This window comes from Oncorhynchus kisutch, linkage group LG14 (assembly GCF_002021735.2).
Source record: "Oncorhynchus kisutch isolate 150728-3 linkage group LG14, Okis_V2, whole genome shotgun sequence".
In the NCBI taxonomy this organism is placed as follows: domain Eukaryota; kingdom Metazoa; phylum Chordata; class Actinopteri; order Salmoniformes; family Salmonidae; genus Oncorhynchus; species Oncorhynchus kisutch.
In genome coordinates this window covers 54,714,956-54,720,401 of record NC_034187.2, presented here as the reverse complement: position 1 = coordinate 54,720,401, position 5,446 = coordinate 54,714,956, and positions in this window count along the sequence as shown.

The following is a 5,446-nucleotide window of genomic DNA, read 5'->3' as shown; positions in this document are numbered from 1 at the left end:
GCCATGCCTTCCGCCTGGCTACTTCAACCTCGGCCAACAGCTCCGCCCCCCCCGCAGCTCCTCGCCCAAGCCTCTCCAGGTTCTCCTTTACCCAAATCCAGATAGCAGATGTTCTGAAAGAGCTGCAAAACCTGGACCCGTACAAATCAGCTGGGCTTGACAATCTGGACCCTCTATTTCTGAAACGATCTGCCACCATTGTCGCAACCCCTATTACCAGCCTGTTCAACCTCTCTTTCATCTCGTCTGAGATCCCCAAGGATTGGAAAGCTGCCGCAGTCATCCCCCTCTTCAAAGGGGGAGACACCCTGGACCCAAACTGTTACAGACCTATATCCATCCTGCCCTGCCTATCTAAGGTCTTCGAAAGCCAAGTCAACAAACAGGTCACTGACCATCTCGAATCCCACCGTACCTTCTCCGCTGTGCAATCTGGTTTCCGAGCCGGTCATGGGTGCACCTCAGCCACACTCAAGGTACTAAACGACATCATAACCGCCATCGATAAAAGACAGTACTGTGCAGCCGTCTTCATCGACCTTGCCAAGGCTTTCGACTCTGTCAATCACCATATTCTTATCGGCAGACTCAGTAGCCTCGGTTTTTCGGATGACTGCCTTGCCTGGTTCACCAATTACTTTGCAGACAGAGTTCAGTGTGTCAAATCGGAGGGCATGCTGTCCGGTCCTCTGGCAGTCTCTATGGGGGTGCCACAGGGTTCAATTCTCGGGCCGACTCTTTTCTCTGTGTATATCAATGATGTTGCTCTTGCTGCGGGCGATTCCCTGATCCACCTCTACGCAGACGACACCATTCTATATACTTTCGGCCCGTCTTTGGACACTGTGCTATCTAACCTCCAAACAAGCTTCAATGCCATACAACACTCCTTCCGTGGCCTCCAACTGCTCTTAAACGCTAGTAAAACCAAATGCATGCTTTTCAACCGGTCGCTGCCTGCACCTGCATGCCCGACTAGCATCACCACCCTGGATGGTTCCGACCTAGAATATGTGGATGTCTATAAGTACCTAGGTGTCTGGCTAGACTGCAAACTCTCCTTCCAGACTCATATCAAACATCTCCAATCGAAAATCAAATCAAGAGTCGGCTTTCTATTCCGCAACAAAGCCTCCTTCACTCGAGCCGCCAAGCTTACCCTAGTAAAACTGACTATCCTACCGATCCTCGACTTCGGCGATGTCATCTACAAAATGGCTTCCAACACTCTACTCAGCAAACTGGATGCAGTCTATCACAGTGCCATCCGTTTTGTCACTAAAGCACCTTATACTACCCACCACTGCGACTTGTATGCTCTAGTCGGCTGGCCCTCGCTACATATTCGTCGCCAGACCCACTGGCTCCAGGTCATCTACAAGTCTATGCTAGGTAAAGCTCCGCCTTATCTCAGCTCACTGGTCACGATGGCAACACCCATCCGTAGCACGCGCTCCTGCAGGTGTATCTCACTGATCATCCCAAAAGCCAACACCTCATTTGGCCGCCTTTCGTTCCAGTACTCTGCTGCCTGTGACTGGAACGAATTGCAAAAATCGCTGAAGTTGGAGACTTTTATCTCCCTCACCAACTTCAAACATCAGCTATCTGAGCAGCTAACCGATCGCTGCAGCTGTACATAGTCTATTGGTAAATAGCCCACCCTTTTCACCTACCTCATCCCCATACTGTTTTTATTTATTTACTTTTCTGCTCTTCTGCACACCAATATCTCTACCTGTACATGACCATCTGATCTTTTATCACTCCAGTGTTAATCTGCAAAATTGTAATTATTTGCCTACCTCCTCATGCCTTTTGCACACATTGTATATAGACCCCCCCTTCGTTTTCTACTGTGTTATTGACTTGTTAATTGTTTACTCCATGTGTAACTCTTTGTTGTATGCTCACACTGCTATGCTTTATCTTGGCCAGGTCGCAGTTGCAAATGAGAACTTGTTCTCAACTAGCCTACCTGGTTAAATAAAGGTGAAATAAAAAAAAAAATAAAAAATGTACAGTACCAGCCAAAAGTTTGGACACACCTATTCATTCAAGGCTTTTTCTTTATTTTTACTATTTTCAACATTGTAGAATAATAGATGAAGACATCAGAACTATGAAATAACACATATGGAATCATGTAGTAAGCATAAAAGTGTTAAACAAATCCAAATCTATTTCACTTTCTATGTTCTTCAAAGTAGCCACCCTTTACCTTGGTGACAGCTTTGCACACTCTTGGTATTCTCTCAACCAGCTTCACCTGGAATGTTTTTCCAACAGCCTTGAAGGAGTTGGCTGCTTTTCATTCACTCTGTGGTCCAACTCATCCCAAACCATCTCAATTGGGTTGAAGTTGGGTGATTGTGGAGGTCAAGTCATTTGATGCAGCACTCCATCACTCTCCTTATTTGTAAAATAGCCCTTTCACAGCCTGTAGGTGTGTTGGGTCATTGTCTTGTTGAAAAACAAATGATAGTCCCACTAAGCACAAACCAGATGGGATGGTGTATTGCTACAGAACTCTGTGGTAGCCATGCTGGTTATGTGTGCCTTGAATTATAAATCAATCATAGACATTGTCACCAGCAAAGCACCCCCACACTATCACACCTCCTCCTCCGTGCTTCACGGTGGGTAGCAGACAAGTAGAGATTACCTGTTCACCTACTCTGTGTCTCACAAAGAAACGGTGGTTGGAACCAAAAATTTTTAATTTGGACTCATCAGACCAAAGGACAGATTTCCAGCAGTATCATGTCCATTACTCGTGTTTCTTGGCCCATGCAAATCTCTTCTTCTTATTGGGTTCATTTAGTAGTGTTTTTTTTGTTGCAGCAATTCAACCAAAAGAGGCCTGATTCACGCAGTCTCCTCTGGACAGTTGATGTTTTATATGTGTCTGTTACTTGTTCTCTGTGTAACTGACAGTTCGACTTACAGGTTATGTCGTTGTCTTTTGTTTGAATTGTTTAATCCGCTGTGCGGGGGAAATGATAATACAATCGGAACTACGTAGCTAATACTGTTGTAACGGGGATCCTTATTGTAGCAACACACTTTTGGAGGGAAGGCAATCCTGCGCTGCGTTAGCTAAGTTTTCATGTCATCGGGTGTAGTTCATAAAGGTTGAAGAGTGTATGTTAGGATGAAGTGTGAATTCATGCCAGGAATAATAAGTGTGAAGTTTGATTTCCTCCCTTCTGTAATAAGCAGCCAATGAGGTATTTTTTCCTTTATTCATGTGTTTAATCTGAACCCGTAATAACGCCGGTTAAACTGTTATGTATGTAAGCACTTCAGAGTTATACCAAGCTAATAAGTCACTCGTAAGATAAGGTTGTAAGAGTGTGCTTAACTGTATTTTTCATTTACTTTATAGTTCTCACGGAAGGTGATAATTCTGACTAAAACTACAGAATAAAGCCGCCAGTTAAAATCAAGGAACGGTTGTGCTCGTGGTTACTGAAGGGAGCTACACTCTGTGAAGCATTATTTGGGCTGCAATTTCTGAGGCAGGTAACTCCAATGAACTTATCATCTGCAGCAGAGGTAACTCTGGGTCTTCCTTTCCTGTGGCGGTCCTCATGAGAGCCAGTTTCATTATTGTGCTTGATGGTTTAAAGTTTAAAGAAACCTTTAAAGTTCTTGAAATGTTCCGCATTGATGGACCTTCATGTCTTAAAGTAATGATGGACTTTCATTTCTCTTTGCTTATTTGAGCTGTTCTTGCCATAAAATCAACATGGTCTTTGAACAAATAGAGCTATCTTCTGTATACCACCCCTACCTTGTCACCACACAAATGATTGGCTCAAATGCATTAAGAAGGAAAGAAATTCCACAAATTAACTTTTAACAAGGTACACCTGTCAATTGAATTGCATTCCGGGTGACTACCTCATGAAGCTGGTTGAGAGAATGCCAAGAGTGTGCAAAGCTTTCATCAGGGCAAAGGGTGGCTACTTTGAAGAATTTCAAATGTAAATAATATTTTTGGCTTACTACATGATTCCATATGTGTTATTTCATAGTGTTGATGTCTTCACTATTAGTCTACAATGTAGAAAAAAGTCTAAATAAAGAAAAACCCTGGAATTAGTAGGTGTATCCAACCTTTTGATTGGTACTGTGTGTACATTAATATATACACTACCATTCAAAAGTTTGGGTCACTTAGAAATGTCTTTGTTTTTGAAAGAAAAGCAATTTTTTTGTCCATTCAAATAACATCAAATTGATCAGAAATACAGTGTAGATATTGTTAATGTTGTAAATGGAGCTGGAAACATCTGATTTTTAATGGAATATCTACATAGGCGTACAGAGGCCAATTATCAGCAACCATCACTCCTGTGTTCCAATAGCACATTGTGTTAGCTAATTCGAGTTTATCGTTTTAAAAGGCTAAATCTTAGCAAACCATTTTGAAATGATGCTAGCACAGCTGAAAACTGTTGTTCTGATTAAAGAAGCAATAAAACTGGCCTTCTTTAGATTAGTTGAGTATTGTAACGGCGTTCTTCGTTTGTAGAAAGAGAGTCGGACCGAAATGCAGCGTGGTGGTTACTCATGTCTTTAATGAAGAAAAAAGTGACGATACATGAAATAACTAATAAATACAAAAACAACAAACGGAACGTGAAACCTAAATACAGCCTATCTGGTGAAACTACACAGAGACAGGAACAATCACCCACGAAAGACAAAGCGAAACTCAGGCTACCTAAATACGGTTCCCAATCAGAGGCAACGAGAATCACCTGACTGCTGATTGAGAACCGCCTCAGGCAGCCAAGCCTATACAACACCCCTAATCAGCCGCGATCCCAAATACTACAAACCCCAATACGAAATACAATAACATAAACCCCTGTCACACCCTGGCCTGACCAAATATATAACGAAAACACAAAATACAATGACCAAGGCGTGACAGAACCACCCCCCCAAGGTGCGGACTCCCGGACGCACCTCAAAACCATGGTGGCGGCTCCGGCTCGGGACGTAGACCCCACTCCATAAATGTCATAGTTCCTCCCCTTCGCGTCCTGGGATAATCCACCCTCGCCGCCGACCATGGCCTAATAGTCCTCACCCAGAACCCCACAGAACTGAGGAGCAGCTCGTGACTGAGGGGCATCTTGGGACTGAGGGACAGCTCGGGACTGAGGGGCAGCTCGGTACTGAGGGGCAGCTCGGGACTGAGGGGCAACTCGGGACTGAGGGGCAGCTCGGGACTGAGGGGCAGCTCGGGACTGAGGGGCAGCCCGGAACTGAGGGGCAGCCCGGAACAGAGGGGAAGCCCAGTACTGAGAGGAAGCCCAGTACTGAGAGGAAGCCCTGTACTGAGATGAAGCTCAGGTAGGTAGTAGGCTCCGGTAGATCCTGGCTGGCTGGCGGATCTGGAAGATTCAGGTTGACTAGCAGATCTGGAAGA